The following is a 19,902-nucleotide window of genomic DNA, read 5'->3' as shown; positions in this document are numbered from 1 at the left end:
CTGGGCGTCGTGTCGGCACGCCTGTAATCTCAGCTATTCAAGAGGCTGAGGCAGGAGAATCGCTTGAACTGGGAGGCGCAGGTTGCAGTGAGCCGAGATCGCGCCACCAAACTCCAGCCTGGGCGACAGAACAAAACTCCCTCTCAACAACAACAAAATACTATTGATTTGTTTAGGCTGACTTTCTGAGCAACAATCTTGATAAATTACTTTATTTATTGTAATAATTGCTTTTTTTCTGTTGAATTTAATTTTATTTTGACAATTGTGCAATCAACAAATGAAGACATTTTTAACTCTACCTCTTCGTATTAGTTCGTTTTCACACTGCTGATAAAGCCATACCCGAGAGTGGGTAATTTATAAAGAAAAAGCGGTTTAATGGGCTCACAGTTCCACGTGGCTGTGGAGGCTTCACAATCATGGCGGAAAGTGAAAGGCACATCTTGCATTGGCAGCAGGTGAGAGAGAATGAAAAACCAAGCGAAAGGGGTTTCCTCTTATAAAACCATCAGCTCAGGTGAGACTTATTTGTTACCAAAAGAACAGTACGTGGGAAACCGGCCCAGTGATTCAATTATCTCCCACCGGGTCTCTCCCACAACACGTGGAAATTATAGGAACTACAATTCAAAATGAGGTTTGGGTGAGAGGACCCAACCAAACCATATCCCTCTCATATCTCAAACTCTTTTTTTTTTTCTTCTCTGATAGTTTTGGTTATAACTGTGCAAAACACTATTGATGAAAATAGGCATTCTTTTATTTGTTTTTAAAGAAACTATGTTTAAATGCCCTCAATTAAATATAACATTTGGTATAGTTCCCAAGTATATAGGCACATTCTTTAAGGACGCTTTTTTCTACCACAATTTTTCTGAGTTTTTAATAAAAACAAGTGTGATATTATTTATTTTTCAGATCTATTGAAGTGACAGTGTTTTTTATTATGTAGTCCTTCAATGTGATGAACAATAGTATACACTGGTTACCAATTGTTAACATTATGAGTAGATGACAGGTATAATTGAAGCCACGTTGTTGGCTGGGGTAAATACCCGAAGTTCGTCATCTCACGCCAAGGATATTAAGTAGGCGGACACACAAGAAGTGGGTTTAGAAGCAGAGGTTTAATAGGCAAAAGAAGGAGAAAGGAGCAAAGCTTTCTCTCTCCTGAGAGACAGGTGCCCCAGTGGGACTTCTGGCCATCAGTGGAGCCCACAGGGTTTTATAGACAGCCTGGAGGAGGCGGTGTCTGATTTACGCACAGCTCACAGATTGGTTGGACCAGGTGTGACGTTTACATAGCGCATGAGGAAACTGGCCACCCCAGCTTAATCTTTCGTTATGCAAATGGGGTCTCTACTTGGCCAGCACTATGTTCCCTGCTCCTTACTGTGCCCGTGACAAGGAAAGGAGACGATGGAGCCGCCATGTTGAACACGTCTAGCCTCAGGTAGCCTTTTCCTATTGGCACAGCTCCAGGCATTCACCCTTGCAAGCTTCCAGCTCGCTCATCTATGTCTGCAGCTTGTTTTTACAGGCTGCTCTTTGTTAGATAACAAAATGATTTGGGGGCTGCTTTTCATTAAAAGGAAAACCTTACAATCTGCCTAAATAATTTCTTCTTAAGTCCTATATCATAATTTTCTGTCAATAAGTATCGTTCCATTTTAAAAATAAACAGTATTTTAAGGATTTTAAAAATTTTCCAACAAACTGTTTAATTAAGATAGTCAAATTTTATTTAATAGCTATGCATTTGCATTTATAAGATTGGTCTCTAATTTCTTTTCCTTATTTCTCCTTATTCTTATTTTATGGGATTTTATGAGCTACAACAAAATAAGTTGGCAATTAGTCTTCCTTTTGATTTTTGTGACCATTTGTTTAATGTTTTTAAAACATTTAGAGGGGTAGATTTGAAACAATTTGTCTCTAAAAATGTCTGGGCATGAGATTTTTTGAGGAAGTATAGGAATCTTTATCATTTAATTTCTTTCATGAATACAAGTCTATTAACATTTTCTATTGCTTTTTTTTACCAAATTCTGCCATTCTCATTTTTCAGAAATGTATCAATTGTATTTTATTTTAAAATGTATTTTATGCAATCTTTGTAACATGCTTTGAAATTTTAATATTTTGATATTCCCTTTATTTTTTATATATTTTTCGATTTTCTCATTTATTTTAGTAAGTTTTCTACTGGTTCCCTATCTCATTAGTCTTTTCAAATAAACAAATTTAATTTTATTCAATTTCTCTATTTTTCTTTGTTCTTGGTTTTGCTGATATTTGGTTTATGTCTTATTATTTATTTCCTTCTTGTTTAATTATGTTTACTTTGGCAATGTTTTTCCAATTCCTTGAGTTAAATGATTAGCTCATTTAATTTCTTTCTTTTTTTCCAACAAATGCATTTTGTTATAAATCCCTCCTTAATATTGTGTTTAGATAATAAATATTTCCATTGTATTATGTTCTAGACATCGTCAGATAACGTCATTTCTAATTTCTTCTTGAGCTCAAAGATATTTAGCAATTTTTTAAAAAGAATTCAGGGGAATAAATTTTTGAACCACCTTCCAATTTATTTTAAACACACACACACACACACACACACACACACACAAATTTGGTATCTATATGTCTTTAAAATTAACGTATTTAACCTGAGAATATTCCTTCAAGATAAGCATATTCATTATCTCTATTTTAAAGAGGAGGAAAGTAAGGCATAGAGAAGTTACATAATTTCTCCATGCTGTAAAACTAGGAAATATCAAAGTTGAGATTTAAATCCAATTGATGAATCTGGAGCTTTTCACTAGTATGATATCCTAAAACAAAATCAGTATTGAACAATGATACAGAGTTTCTCAAAATGAAACTATGATAAAATAATGAATAGGTAACAGTAGTAATGAAACATGATTACTAAGAGAAAAATATCTTCTTAGATGCCTCAAAGATAAAACATATAGGCAGCCAATTCCAAATACTTTTGGTAGATATAAAATTAGAAACTGTGTGACCTATTTAATGAATATAAGCATCCAGGGGCAACAGATACAGTTAATAAGCCATAATGAGATGTCCTCTTGGTTGTTTTTGCCAAGAAGATAAATTTCCAGTAAAATGTCAAACAAGGTTACCATTTAAATAGTAATGCTAATAATTACATTCTGAGCTCTCACCTCAATGAATGGCGTAATTTATTTATTGCACATTTCCACTGTGTTAAGAAAATGGTTTTGTTCCTATGAGGGCTCTTGATTAACATTTTTGAAATTTTGATTAGCAATTAGCTTTAATGGAACAACTTAGATCATTTTTTATGGAAGGGATTTTTTGAAACAAACAAACATGATTCCTTCTATTATGTAGATATCTGTCCTGGGACACCAGTCATCTCCTGAATAACACTGTCAGCTAAAATTACACAATTTCCAGCAAAAAGAAAAAAAAAAGATTCCCACGGATAACCGTAAGTTTTTTTTCTGTTTGTTTTATTAGTGGCTGGACTTCAGTACCTACAATTCTTACCTAATCTGTAATCTCTGAGGTAAATAAATAACTTTAATGTACAATCTTGTATGTTTTAGTTTAATATCCTAAGTGTAGAGACCAGAATACACCTGTGTTTGGCAGATATCAAGAAATTCTAAATTATTTGCATTCATCACCATACATATTAACAAATTGCAAAAAGATCACATGTAATAGCTACAAAATTTATTATATTATAAGAAAAAGCTTTCAATTTGGGTAAGAACTCCAAAATAGAAACTATATGGAAATAGAAAGTCAGAAGATCAGAGGCTACATGTATCAAACCTAACACAAATCTGGAATTGTGTTAATAATTAGAACTGGGAGAATATTAGCCTTAAAAAAGTGTCCACTCGCCTATCCAAAGTAAAAACAAAAACAAAAACAAAAACTAAAATGTACCTACCATCCTCCCTAAAAGTTTCCAGCTGACCTTTTCTTAGTACCAGTGATTGAAAACTTGTTGAGGAAAGAAACTTTAATCATCTAGCTTGCAATGCCAAGAAGACTTTTAACCTAGATAGTACTCAATAATAAGCCAGATTGATAGAAAATATTTACAACACATTTATTTGACCAAAAACTTTTACTTAGAATCTATGAAGAACTTTTACAAATCTATATTGGCAAGAAAACAATCAAAAATGGTCAAAAGTCATAAAAATATACTGGACTAAAAAATCAACAAATGTCAATAAGTGCAATAGTCACCAGGAAATGCTAATTAAACCAGAATGAAATGCTGTTTCTCACTCCCTGAAACAGCTAAACCATGAAAAACAGATACTTCTAAGTATGACAACTGTATGGAATAAATGAGCATCCCATATATTGCTAATGGGAGAGTAAAATAATATGATCACTTTAGAGACCTGTTTGACATTTTGTTATAAATTTAAACATATATCCACTCAATGCCCGAACAATTCAACTACTAGATATTTATAAAAGAAAAATGAAAACATATACTTATAAAAAGAGTTATTAATTACAGCTTAAAATTGGAAACAACCTAAATGTCTATCAAGAAGAAAAATGTATGCATATATTACAGTTTATTCATACAATGCAGGGCCAAGACCAGAGTAAGACAAGGAAGGTATGTGTGTGTATGCCCATAAGTGTGTGTGCATGAGTGTACGTGTTTACATAAATGTGCATATATAGGGACACACATACAAATATATGATATAAATTTATTGTGGCTAGCTACATAACTTACAGGTTGCAAAATGGAAATATGAATCCTCTTGTTCAAAAGGCAGAAGTATAAGCGCCATTATTGTTCATTTTTGTGTTGCACAAAGCTATTTTTAAGTGCCAATAAGAGCATGTGGTAGAGTATGTGGAATTACTGAAATTACACAGCTCTTATTTCATAACTGAGCTATGCATATGAATTTTGTTCTTACCAGAATGATGGAAATGTACATTAATTCAAATGTATTTATTTCATTTGGATACAGGCATATTTAACCAATACTTACTACCTTCAGCTTATTGATTTATAAGGACTAATTGAAGAAAAAAGAATTATGGGTTGTCCTATCTTTTCAGTTCTTTCCCATTCAGTGTCACCATTTTTAGCATAAGGTGTTGACTAGTAAAGGGAAGTAGGACTCCGAAGAAAGGTTACATTAGGGTTCCTTGGTTGCCCGTGTTTCGTAAAATGCCATTGCTTACTTTCGGCGTGAAATGTGAATGGAGTGGCAAGAAAAGGCAGCAAACGTGCATATTTCATGTTTCTCTTCTGCTAATGTGCATGCTCCATTGTCCCATTGGACTTCACCTACAAATCATAAGTTCAAAGATAAAATTATCAACAGTTTTCAAGATGGCAACAGCAGAACATTAAGCCAAACATAGATCCTTCTGAACCTGGAACCATTTGAGACTATATATGTGTCATATGCAAAAAGCCAGCCTTTATCAGTTGAATACATAGATGATAGATAGATAGATAGATAGATAGATAGATAGATAGATAGATGATAGATAGATAGACAAATATTGAGATAGATGAATGATTGATTAGTCTATATTAGCAAAGCACCCTTTAAAAGGTGATATGGCTTGGATTTGTGTCCCTGCCCAAATCTCATGTTGAATTGTAATCCCCAATGTTGGAGGTGGGGACTAGTGGGAGGTGATTGGATCATGGGAGTGGAATTCTCCCTTGCTGTTCTCCTAATAGTGAATTCTCACAGGATCTGGTTGTTGAAAAGTGTGTAGCACCTCCCACTTTCCTCTCTTTCTCCTTCTCCGGCCGTGGAACACATGACTCTGTCCCCTTCATCTTCTGCTATCTTTGTAAGTTTCCTGAGGCCTCCCCAGCCATGCTTCCTGTAAAGGCTGTGGAATGGTGAGCCAATTAAACCTCTTTATAAATTACCAAGTCTCAGGTAGTTCCTTATAGCAGTGCAAGAACGGACTAACACAAAATGTAAAAGAGACTTCAGAGGAGAAACATGATGAGAAGTAATCAAAATCTGAACATATCTTGATGAGTCGAAAGAGCTTGGATGTGGGCTTTATGAGGAAAAGATAAATCAAAAGTGACTCAAGGTTTTTGGCCTGAGAAACTAGAAAAGTAGAGTTATTATGTAATGAAATGGCAGTGACTACAGGAGGAGGTGGTTTCAGAGATGAGAGAGATCAGAAGTTCAATTTTGGATGTACTAAGTTTAAGTGCCCATTATACATCCAAGTGTAAATGTCAATTAGGCAGTTGGATATGTGAGTCTGGAGAGCAGGGAAGACATCTGAGCTGGAGATTTAATTTGAGAGTAGTCAGCACACTGGTGACACGATATTTAAAGCCGTGAGAAGTGAGAAAAGCTGATGCAAGAAGTAAGTGTAGATGGAGAAGGGAAAGGTGTGAGGACTGAGCCTTGGATCACTTCACTATTTAGAGATTGAAGAAATGACGTGTGACCTACAATGGAAACTTCAAAATTAACTTTGGCAAATGACTTAATATCTCCAAACGTTTTTTAGTTAACTGTGAAGTAAGGATATTGATACCTACTTCTTAGGATTTCTGGAGAATAAAAGATACAAATAATATTATCTAAACTATCCAGAATACACAACAAGATTGCCTTCTCACTCTAAGTGTAGTGTTTCTTTTCTCTGGTTCATTTCCCGTCCTTTCCCCAAAGGTCTCAAAACAAACAAACAAATAGACAAGCTTATTTATTTACTTATTTGTATCACTTCTATTTGCTTTCTTAATGACCTTCTCTACTGGTCAATTGCCCAGGACAGGAAACATGACTTATTTATCTTGGTGAGTACATTAAACACATTGGCTCACAATGAGTTTTTTTTATACTGTCCAAAGCAACATCACTTCACAGTTCTTAAGAAGTGAGTACAATCAGGAATCTGACCTAAAAGAAACATTGTTTTACATTTCTTATAGTTATGTTTCCTTTAACTTGGTGAACTAAAAATAATTTGAGAATGAATTTTTCATATTTTTCTTCTTCGGAGCTAAGAAGAATAACAGTGAAAAATTTAAATATGATAGCACCTATGAGAAATAAGTAACTCTTCTAACCTACTCTAATATCTAAGTTGAAAACTAAATGTTCTTTGGCATTCTGTAGGACTGACAAAATGTCAAGATAGCCTCCACTCTGATTATTCATAAATTTGAAGTGCCTCCATTTAACATTCAAGCTTGCAAAGTACCTCTCTCTGGTTTTAGTGGAAAAACAGAGCTTTTTACATTAATGATAACTTATATACAATTGTGTTAAAGGGCTTTAACTGAACCCAGGGAGAAAAAAATGTTACATCTAACCCTATTCAGAGCTGCCAAGCCTCTGATTTGGGTTATATATAGCAAAGTCAAAAAATCACATAAATTTTAGCTAAATCATTTTCCTTTCTTGCACAGCTGTTCTCATTGGCTAGCCATTGAAAAGATGCAAAACTTCCTATTATCTAAGAGTCAAAAATTGACCCTAATGTTTCTTTCAGTGTTTGACTTAAAGAGGTATGCTCTCAAAGAGTATGAAACTGGGAAATACTGGCCGTTCTAGGGATGATGTCAGAACACAAACTGGAAAAGAAGAAACCATTCTGAATGTATAAACCAGAGGGAATGAAATGCAAGGAACCAGCTAGATTAATGATGAAACACTCCAGAAAACAACCAGGCCTTGGCTCTTAGATGGCATTTTGGGACATGCCCTGGACCAGAGAGGAGCTCACTGCCCTAAAGGGTGAGTCCCAGGTCAGGCAGCATTCACCACAGAATTAAATTAATACCACAGAATTTAATTCTGTGGTATTAAAGGGATACCACAGAAATACAAAAGTTCTTTAAATGCCACTATGAACAAAATCTATGAGATGCCTGGGCTGGCTTTGCAATTCCACTGTTCTAAAATATGTAGTCCAGAGGCCTGAAGATCATGCAGTCCAGCGGCCTGAAGTTCATCCAGTCCAGTCTACTACTATTGGCACTAGAGCACTCCTCCCAGGGGCCGTAGGTTGGACCCACCCACCCTGCTATTACTACTACAGCTGCACTCACCTGCATGTACTACTTGCAGGCCTAGAGATGACTGGTTAATTAATAATCAGTGAACAGGAGGCAATAAGGCAACCCAGAGATTAACAACAATAGAAGTCCCTACATTCTCCACCACTAGACTAAAGAGACAAATTAAGAAGGTGGTTTTACCAGGGATCAAGAACCAGGATTATCTAGTGGAATCTAGGGCTATGTTCACACTGACTTCTCAGCACATCCTTTTTATATAGGACAGTGATTATCAAATTTTATGTAGATAAATGTTACATGAGCAATTGCTTAAAATGCAGGTTCCCAGAACTCACCACCAGAGATTCTGTTTCAGTAGAATCTGATGTAGTGGTATTAATCCCAGGAACATGTAAAACAAATGCCCCTTGGTGATTTTAATATATGTGGTCCCTGGGTCACATTTGTAAGTGCATCGTTCAGGAGAGATTTTCATGGAAGGACAAATCATAGCAAAACTGCTATTTGGAAAGAAATCAGCCCAATGTTGGGTGAGACGTGATGGAATCAGAAAATGTTCTGAATGCATTAATTTTATGTTTCCATTAATGCCTGGCTCTTCCATTGCTTTTCTTAGACTCTATGCTGATCACATTCTACCCCCTCAAAAAAAAATTTGAACTTAAACGTATATACTAATTAGGATTCCTTAAGATTGCAAGTAATAGAGACAGATTCAGGTTGCCTCAGGATTTTGTACCAAGTAACTGAGGAGTAAAAAGAGCAAAGAAAACTATTTTAAATGACAGCACAGCTGCTTCTGTAAAACTGAGATTGTAAACCATTATTTAGGACATTATATTTAACGTCAATTCTGGTGACCCAATAGAAGGTCTCATGACCTCGTCTTTTTTATACCCTCAGATACATGAGGTTTGCACCTCTACTTCCTTAGTCACTCTTATGACTCAGTTTTCTTATTACCTCCTTCTTTTTGTGTGTCTTTTTCTCTAACTCCACATCCTCCTCAAATGATTCATTCATTGCTAACTCTGAACTTAAAGCTATTTATCTCTTTGCATTCAAAAATGCCCAAAAATGTTGCAATCAAGTAAATGAGATAATGAGATAGTATCCTATATGGAGCCTATATTGAATAGAGGTCTCAGATTTGTTTAGGTTCTTCAGCAAGAATCATATTCCAGTCCTGCTTTAAGACTGCATGCCTCAGTATTTCTTCACATGTTATTAATGGACAGTCACTCAAGTAATTTCAACACATGATGAATTTTACCAATTTCATTTTGATTTTTTTCTAAAGTCCATCTCAAAATTATGAATACTTGACTGTTAAACACATGTGCTCACCAAATATTCACTACAGAAAATGAATTATCTTCTACTCAAATATTTCTACTAAAGATGTTTTCATAATATTATCTGTTTGCTTAATCTGTCATTGCAGATCATTTATTATTCCAAGAATCTTTCTAAGAAGCTAGCAACTGCTTCACTAAAACGTTAATTAATACATACTAATGATGTCTGAAAGATGTGTAGAATATATATAATCATCTATTCTTTCTCCAATAGAATAGCTACACAAATAATTAAAAGCATCTATTATGGCTCTCTGAAGTCTTTTTTTTTTTTTTTTTTTTTTTTTTTTGAGGCAGAGTCTTGCTCCATCGCCCAGGTTGGAATGCAGTGACATGATCATGGCTCATTGCAGCCTCGATCTCCTGGGCTCAAGCAATCCTCCCACCTCAGCCTCCCAATTAGCCAGGACTACAGGAACACTTCATCACACCCAGCTAATTTTTGTGTAGATATGGGGATCTCACTGTGTTGTCCAGGCTAATCTCAAAATCAAGCAATCCCCCCAACTCAGCCTCCCAAAGCATTGGAATTAGAGGCATGAGCCACTGCACCCAGCTCTCTCAAATCTTTTTATCTCCAGACTAAATTCACCAAGTTCCTTTAATTTTTCCTCATGGGTCAGAGTTTTCAGACACTTCATTGTTCTGAACATACACTTATTTGCCAATGACTCTGTTACCTTGTGGTGTATAGTGTTAGAGAAAATATTTCAAGTGTGAATGCTTAGTAGATGGGGTGACTAACATTCTTTATATGGACATGATATTGGATTGATACAACTTAATACCATGTCATGATAATATTTTTAGCGGCATGATCAGGGTGTTGACACATGCTGAACTTATCATGGTCAACAAAACACAAGACTTTTCTATGATAGTACAAAGGTACTATCATACTGTTTCTTCCTAGTCATTACCTACACAATCATTGTTTTATCTTTACTAATAAAGGCATAAATTGGCATTTGTTTCTCTTAAATTTTATATTAATTTTATTCTATTACTGATTTTTGTAAGAGTGATTTGAAATATTAAATCATTTAATTTTAGAACCAAAAATACATTTTCATCTGCAGAGTCAAAATAACCAGAGTTGACAAGATAATCTCTGTAGTCCAGAGTTATTTGACCTGCCCTATACATCAATTCTGTAGTTCTCTAATCCTATACATGGGTTATCTAAATATCATAATTGTAACTAGTGAAACTGATTTGGTTTCCAGTTAGCATTCACAGCCACATGCATGATTCTGGAGGATGACATAATGTTAAGTAAAAAAGTTAGACACAGAAAGATAAATGCTGCATGTTCTCATTCGTATGTGGGAGCTGAAAAGAAAAATTTAGCTCATAGAAGTAAATAATATGATTGTGGTTATCAGAGGCTGGAAAGGGTAGGGGAGAGGTAGGAAGAGTATGATTAACAGATACAAAACCATAACTAGATGGGAGGAGTATGTTCTAGTGTACTATAGCACCTAGGGTGAATAGGTGTAACAATAATTTATTGTTTATTTTCATAAGCTAAAATAGAGGATTTTGAATATTCACAACACTAAGAAATAATAAATGTTTATGGTGATAGATATGCCAGTTACCCTAAATTAAGCATTACACATTGTCTGCATGAATCAAAATATTACTCTCTATCTTATAAATAGATAATTTATTTATATAAATAGATAATTTATTTATTTATTACATGTCAGCTACAAATAAAGGAAAAATGTATAAAAAGAGGAAAAGACATTAAATGAGTATAATATACAGCAAAAAGTGGAACAGAATGCATATGACTCTTTGAGCTGTAGAATATATATTCTACCATATATCTCGATCACAACAGATGAATGAATAAACATAATAGGGCATATACATGCAATGGAATAATAGCAGCCTTAAGAAGTAAAAACATTCTGAGACATGCTAAAACATAGATTAATCTTGAATACCTTATGCTAATAAGTGAAATAAGCCAATCACAAAAGACAAATAATGTACAATTCTACTCATATGAGGTACTTAAAGTCATCAAATTCATGGAGACAGAAAGATGATGATTGCCAGAGGATGGGGTCATGGGTAATGGGGAGTCGTTTAATGAGTACGGTGCTTCAGTTTTGCTAGACGAAAAATAGTCTGTGGATGGATAATGATGGTGAGTGTTGCACAACAATGTCAATTTACTTAATGCTACTGAACTGTACAATAAAAGTGGTAAAAATGATAAATTTCATGTTATGTACATTTTACCAGAGTTTTCAAAAATACTCTTCTAGACATTGGCCTGGGCAAATAATTTTTATTAATAGCTCAAAGCAAATGCAACAAAGTTAAAAATAAACAAGTGCGATTCAATTAAACAAAAGAGCTTCTGCATAGCAAAAGAAGCTCTAAATAGAACAAACAGACAACCACAGAATGGGAGTAAATATTTGCAAACTATACATTCAATGAAGGACTAATATTTGAATTTATAAAGAACTTAAATGAATCAACAAGAAAAAAGCAAAGAACTCTGTTAAAAAGTGGGTAAAGGATATAAACAGACACTTCTCAAAAGGCATACATACAGCCAAGAAACATTTAAAAGTGCTCAACATTGCTAATTATCAAAGAACCACAAATCAAAACCACAATAAGCTACTATCTCACACCAGTCAGAATGGCAATTATTACAAAGTCAAAAAATAACAGAAGATGGCAAGGCTGTGGAGAAAAGGTAATGCTTATGCACTTCTGGTGAGAATGTAAATTAGTTCAGCCAATGAGGAAAACAGCCTGGAGATTTCTCAAAGAATTAAAAATAGAACTAACATTAGACCCAGCAGTTTCACTACTGGGTATATACCCAAAGAAAAATAAATTATTCTACCAAAAAAGATATATTCACTTGTATGTTCATTGCAGCATTATTCACAATAGTAATGACATGTAATCAACCTAGATGCCCATCAGTGGGTGTGCTGGATAAAGAAAAATTGGTACATATACATAACGGGTTACTATGCAGCCATGAAAAAAAAAAGCAAAATCATGTCCTTTGCAGCAACATGGATATAGCTGCTGGCTGTTATCCTAAGCAAATTAATGCAGAAACAGAAAGCCAAATATTACATGTTCTCATTTATAAGTGAGCCGAGATCGTGCCACTGCACTCCAGCCTGGGCGAAAAGGTGAGACTCCGCTTCAAAAAAAAACTTCCTATTGACTATGTGATGGGATCAATAAAGCCCAAACTTCAGCACCACACAATAAGCCCTCATAACAAACCTGCACATGTACCCCCGAGTCTAAATAAATTTGGAAATTAAAAATACTACTAAAATAAATAATAATTGAAGCCACATGGTGGCTTATGCTTATAATCCCAGCAATTTCAGAGGCCAAAATGGGAAGATTACTGCTTGAGGCCAGGAGTTCGAGACTAGCCTAGGAAATATAGTGACAGCCTCTGTATAACAAAAAAAAAAAATCTGAAAATTAGCCAGTTGTGGTGGTGGACACCTGTAGTCCCTGCTACTCAGGAGGCTGAGGCAGCAAAATCCCTTGAACCCAGGAGTTTGAGGCTGCAGTGAGCTGCAATTATGACACTGCAGTTCTGGCCTGGGCAACACAGCCAGATCCAGTCTCGAAATAGTAATAATAAGAAACAATTTTTAAAAATAAAACTACAATTAAGCTGATATCTGACATGTTAGAATCAAATCATGTTCTTAATTTTCTTTACACCTTTTTAAGGTATGATCTTTCCATGGCATGATCTAAAACCATTTTTCTTACACTTGGTTTAAGGACTTCATTACACTCTTCAAAATTATTGAGGGGACTTCTGTATCTGGTCAAGATGGAAACAGGTAAATCCACTATAAAATATCTTTTTGGCCACAAAACAAGTCACAATAAATTTAAAATCATATAAATTATATTATCTTACTAAAATGGAGTTAAATTAGAAATCAATAACTAAAAGTTATCTGAAATACCCCTCAACTACTTGCTAACTAAACACTTATTAACATCCCATGGTTTGAAGAAGAATTGAAAGAGAACATTAGAGAGTATTTTGAATAGAATGAAAATGGAAACAAAATATACTAATATTTATAGATACAGCTAAAACAATATTTAGAGAGAAATTTATGGCACTAAAACACACACATTTAAGAGAAAAAAAGTTTCAGCTTAGCTTCTACCTTAATAATAGAGAAAACAACATACTAAACCCAAAGTAAGCAGGCAAAAAAAAAAAAAAATAAAGACCAAAAATAAACTAAAGACCAAAAAAAAAAGATGAAGTAGAAAACAGATAAAAACAATAGAGCAAAGTCAATGAATTTGTTTAACTTTTAAAAAAGTAAGAAAACTCCATCCAGACTGATCAGAAAAGAGAAAATATGCTAATTAACTATGTCAAGGTTGAGATAGGTGATGTCACCAAAAAACTGACAGATATTACAATTGTATGCCAATGAATTTGACATCTTAGATAAAATTAACAGTTTCTTAAAAGACATAAATTACTAAAGTTCACTTCAGAACAATTAGATAACCTGCATATTTCTATACCCATACAATCACTGCCACACGTAAACTGACACTACATGGGGGCCTGGGGATCATCCCATCACTGCCTACTACAGCCATTACCTGCATGTACCACCATAGGACCTAAGGAAAAGAATGCCTGAGCTGGCTTTGCAATTCCACTGTTCTAAGATATGCGGTCCAGGGGCCTGAAGATCATGCAGTTCAGGGGCCTGAAGTTCATCCAGTCCAGTCTACCCCTACTGGCACTTTAGCACTCCTCCCAGAGGCCGTAGGTTGGACCCACCCACCCTGCTATTACTACTACAGCTGGCACCCAATTGCATGTACTACCTGCAGGCCTAGAGGAGACTTAAAATCCCATCACAGCCATCACCAACACCAGCAAGCACCACTCAAGACCCAGTGGTCACTGCCACCGACATCACTCATGCCGCACCTGTGGTCCAGGGGCTGTAAAGCTGCTCACCCATCTGGCCCATCACTACCACTAATACCTTCTGAGCAAGCCACCTGGAGGCCTAAGAATTGACCTACCTGGATGTACTAACACTGATACCAGCATATGTCACTCTGGTGCCCAAGGACAGGCACAGTCAGCCCACTGTTGCCGCCACTGGGACTCAAAGTCTGGCCCACCTAGTGCCCCAGTCCCCAACAAAGCTTCACTACAGCCACCACTAAAAACTGTACCCTATCCCACCAAGGAAATCACAGACACCACAGATGCTATTTACATCTGAGAAATCATACAGAGACTACACTAGTCATGCACCTAGAATCAAAGACAAAGTGCCATATCCAGCGAACACCATAGATACATCTTCAGGAAAAAGTCTTCCTCTACTAAAGCAAATTCAAAAAATAGGGAGAAATGACTGTTTCACCAGATGCTCAGATATCAATATAAACACACAAGAAACATAAAAAGGCAAGAAAATATGACACCACCAAGTGAATACAATAATTCTCCAGCAACAGATCCCAACTAAAAATAAATTTATGAAATCCTGGAAAGAGAATTCAAAATATTGATTTTAAAGAAAGTCAGTGAGATAAAAGAGAATGCTATGAACAATACAAAAGTCAGAAAACCAATTTAGAAAGTAAATGGGAAATTAGCAAAAGGATAGATATTATTTAAAAGAATCAAACAGAAATTCTGGAACTAAATAATTCATTCAATGAAATACAAAATATATTTTTAAACAACAACAATAGATGAGATCAGTCAGAAGAAATAATTTCAGAATGTGAAGACAGGTCTTTTGAAATAACCCAGTCAGACAAAAAATGGAGACATGGGAATCATGCCATCCCTGCTTAACACAGCCGGCTCCTATATGTATACCACCAGGGTGCCAGAGGACAAAACACACAGCCTGTCTTTGCAACTCCTTTGTGCCAAAGCATGCTGTCCAAGGGCCTTGGAATTGCCCAGCCCAGGCTACTACTGAGAAAAAAGAAATTAAAAAATTAAAAAGAACAAAAATAATGAACAAAGACTACATGAAATATAGAATATAAAGTAACCAAATGTTTGAATTCGTGGAGTCCCAGAGGGTAAGAGAAAGCACTAGTGTTAGAAAACATTTTTTAAAATACATTAAAAGCTTTCCAAGTCTAGCAGGAGATGTAGACATCCAGATATAGGAGGCTCAGAGACCCCCAAATGAATACAATGCAAAAAGGTCTTCTCCATGATGTATTATAGTCAAACTGTCAAAAGTCAAAACCAAGAACAGAATACTGAAAACAGCAAAAGAAAAGCATCTAGCCATCTATAAAGAAATCCTCCTTAGATCAACAGTGGATTTCTCAGCAGAAACCTTACAGGCCAGGAATGAATGGGATGATATATTTAAAATGCCAAAAGAAACAACTGGCAGCCAAGAATAGTATATTCAGGAAAGTTACTCTTCATGAATGAAGAAGAAATAAAGTTTTTCCCAGATAAGCAAAGGCTGAGGCAATTCATTACCAATAGACCAACCCTACTAGAAATGCTTCAGGAAGTCCTACACCTGGAATTGAAAAAATGATATCTACTATGAAGAAAACACATGAAAAAATTGTTTTAAACACTGGTAGAGCAAACACACAAGGAAGAAAGAGAAAAGACTCTAATGTTAGCATTATAGAAATCACTAAATCACAATAATAAACAATAAAAGAGAGAGAGGAGAAAAAATGTTATATAAAACCACCAGAAATCAATTAATAAACCACAAGAAATAGGCCATCAGATATCAGTAATAACCTTGAATGTAAACAGATTAAACTTGCCACTTTAAAGATAGATTGGATGAATGAATTATCAGCCATGACCCAACAATATTCTGCCTACACAACACATCCCACTTGTAAGATACATATAGAGAGAAAGTTAAAAAATGGAAAAAGGTATTTCATGCGAACAAACACCAAAACCAGCAGGGGTATACTTAGATAAAACAGATTTTAAGTCAAAAGCAGTAAAATAAAATACAAGAAGGTCATTATGTAACAATAAAGAGATCAATTCAGCAATAGATTATAACAATTCTAAACATATATTCACCCAACACCAGAGTACCCAGATATATAAAGCAAATATTACCAAATTTAAAGGGAGAGGTAGACTCCGATACAGTAATAGTGAGGGACTTCAACAGCCCATTCTCAGCCCTAGACAGAATATCTAGGCAGAAAATTAAGAAGGATGCATTGGATTTAAACTGCGCCTTAGACCAAACAGATATTTACAGAATATTTCATCCAGCAGCTACAGAATACACATTTTTCTCATCAGCACATGGAATATTCTCCAGGATAGAAAATATGTTAGGCCATGAAACAAGGCTCAACAAATTTTAAAAATCAAATGAAATATCTTTTCAGATCACAATGGAATAAAACTGTAAATCCATAACAAGAGGAACTTTGAAAGCTGTATAAATGCATGGAAATTAAAGCATATGTTCTTGAATGACTATTAAGTCATCTAAGAAATTAAGGAGATAATTTTAAAAATTCTTGAAACAAATGAAAATTGAAACAATGCAGGAAAACCTATGAGATATAGCAAAAGGAGTGTGAAGAGGAAAATTTATAGCAATAAAACACTGAATCAAAAAAGCAGAAAATTTTAAAATAAGCAATCTAACAATATACCTCAAGGAGCTAGAAAAGCAAGAACAAACCAAAGCCAAAATTAATAGAAGAAAAGAAATAATAAAAATTAGCACAGAACTAAACAAACAAACAAAAAGACTAAAAGAACAAAAGTTCAATAAAATGAAAAGTTGGTTTTTTGAAAAGATAAAACCAATAAACCACTTGCTATACTAAACAAGAGAGAGAGACCCGAATAAACAAAATTAGAAATGAAAAAAGGAGACATTACAACTGATACCACAGAAATACAAAAGTTCTTTAAATACCACTGTAAACAACAATATGCTAACAAACTGGAAAACCTAGAAGCGGATAAATTCCTGGGCACATACAACCTACTATGATGGAACCAGGAAGAAACAGAAAACCTGAACAGACTGATATGAGTAATGAGATTGAATTGGTAATAAAAAGTCTTCCAACATAGAAGGGTTCAGGACTGAATGACTTCACTAACAAATTCTACCAAACTTTCAAGGAAGAATAAACACCAATTATTCTCAAACTATTCTAAAACATTGAAAGAGAGAATTCACCCTAGCTCATTCTACAAGGCCAGCATTTCTATACACCAATAATGATCCAGCTGAAGACCGTATCAAGAAACCAATTCTATTTATAATAGCTAAAAAAAATAAAATAAAATACCTGGGAGTAATTTAACCAAGGAAGTGAAAGATCTCTACAAGAAAAGCTATAAAATTCTAATGAAATTGAAGAAGATAAAACAAAAAACAAATACATCCTATGCTCATGGATCAGATGGATTAAAATTGTTTAAATTATCATACTGCCCATAGAAATCTGCATATTTAAATGCAATTCCTATTAAAATACCAATTCCATTTTACACGGAAATAGAAAAAGTAATTCTAAAATTTGTAAGGAACCAAAATAGAGCCCAAATAGTCAAAGCAATCCTGAGGAAAAAAAAAAAAGCTGGAGGTATCATGCTAACCAACTTCAAAATATATCACAAGACTGTAGTAACCAAAACAGCATAGTATTGATATAAAAACAGAGACACATACATATAGATCAATGGAATAAAGATAGAGTCTAGAAATAAATAAACTTATTTGCAGCCAACTGATTTTTTACAAAGATGCCAAGAACATGCATTGAGGAAAGGATGTCCTCTTCAATAAATGGTGCTGGCAAAATTGGATATCCTTGGGCAGAAAGATAAAACTGGACCCCTATCTTTCACCGTATGCAAAAATCAACTCAAAATAGATTAAAGATTTAAATGTAAGACCTGAAACTATACAATGACAAGAAGAAAACATATAGAGAAAAAACTTCAGGACATTGGTTTAGGCAAAGATTTTGTGGCTAAGGCCTTAAAAGCATAGATAACAAAAGCAAAATAGACAAATGAGACTTTATTAAACTAAAAAATTTCTGTGCAACATAGGAAAAAACAGAATGAAGAGATAACCTGTTGAATGGAAGAAAGTATTTCCAAACTGTTTATCAAATAAGAGACTAATATCCAGAATATGTAAGAAACTCAATAGTGTCTATAAACAAATAATCCCAGTTAAAAATGGGCAAAGAATATGAATAGACATTTCTTTAAAAAAGTTGTGTTGGCCAAGTGTAGTGGCCTACACCTGTAATCCTGGCACTTTCGGAGGCAGAGATGGGTAGATCACTTGAGGCTAGGACTTGGAGACCAGCCTGGCCAACATGGCAAAACCCGTCTCTACTAAAAATACAAAAATTAGCCAAGCGTGATGGTGCATGCCTGTAATCCAAGCTATTCAGAAGGCTGATGCATGAGAATCGCTTCAACCTGGGAGACAGAGGTTGCAGTGAGTGGAGATCACACCGCTGCTCCAGACTGGGTGACAGAGCAAGACTCTCTCTCAAAAAAAAAAGAGGAAGAAGAAGAAGATTGTATTAAGCCATTCTTACATTGCTATAAAGAAATGTCTAAGATTGGGTAATTTATAAAGAAAAAAGGCTCAGGATTCTGCAGGCTGTACAAGCATGAAAGTGGCATCTTCTCAGCTTCTGGGGAGTCCTCAGGGAGCTTTTAATCATGGTGGAAGGTAAAACAGGAGGAAGTGTCTCATTTGGCAAGAGCAGGAGCAAAAGAGGGAGAGTGAGCATTAGGTGCCACTCACTAACCTGAGCTCACTCATCACAAAGGGGATAATATTAAGCCGCTCATGGGGAATACACTTCCATGATCCAAACACCTCCCAGAAGGTCCCAACTCCAACACTGGGGGTTATATTTTAGCATGAGATTTGGTAGGGACACAGATCCAAACCATATCAAAGATATAAAAATGGCCAAGAAGTAGATGAAAAAATGCCCAACATAATTAATCATCAGTGAAATGCAAACCAAAACCACGAGATATCATCTTATCCCAGTTAGAATGGTTATCATTAAAAAGGCAAAAAAAAAAAAAACAGATGCTGATGAGCCTACAGAGCAAAGGGGACTCATACACTGTTGGTGGGAATGTAAAATACTGCAGCCACTATGGAAAACAGTATGGAGAGTTCTCAACAAACTAAAAATAGAACTACCATACAACCCAGCAACCCCACTATTAATTATCCAAAAAAAATCATTATGCAAAGGGATACCTGCACTCACATATTTACTGAAGATATGGAATATGAAGATATGGAATATGAAGAATAGCAAAGATATGGAATCAAACTAAGTGTCCATCAATGGACAAATGGATAAAGAAAATGTGGTATCCATACACATTGGAATACTATTTAGCCATAAAAAATAAAA

The 19,902-nt window shown here is 35.0% G+C and overlaps 1 protein-coding gene across 4 annotated transcripts in view; it reads left to right on the top strand.

The window, feature by feature from the left end:
• The first annotated feature begins 1,251 nt into the window (after window positions 1–1,251).
• The window catches only part of KYNU (kynureninase), a 290,523-nt gene continuing 271,872 nt past the window's right edge, over window positions 1,252–19,902 (top strand). For all 4 annotated transcript variants that reach the window (XM_055108492.2, XM_055108490.2, XM_055108491.2 and 1 more), the window contains exons 1-2: window positions 1,252–1,456; window positions 3,391–3,490. The gene's annotated coding sequence lies outside the window, so the exon portion shown is untranslated. The remainder of the gene's footprint in view (window positions 1,457–3,390; window positions 3,491–19,902) is intronic.

Source organism: Pan paniscus, chromosome 13 (genome assembly GCF_029289425.2).
Source record: "Pan paniscus chromosome 13, NHGRI_mPanPan1-v2.0_pri, whole genome shotgun sequence".
NCBI lineage: Eukaryota > Metazoa > Chordata > Mammalia > Primates > Hominidae > Pan > Pan paniscus.
Note: the sequence above shows the minus strand (reverse complement) of the source record. Positions and strands in the feature narration are given on the sequence as shown.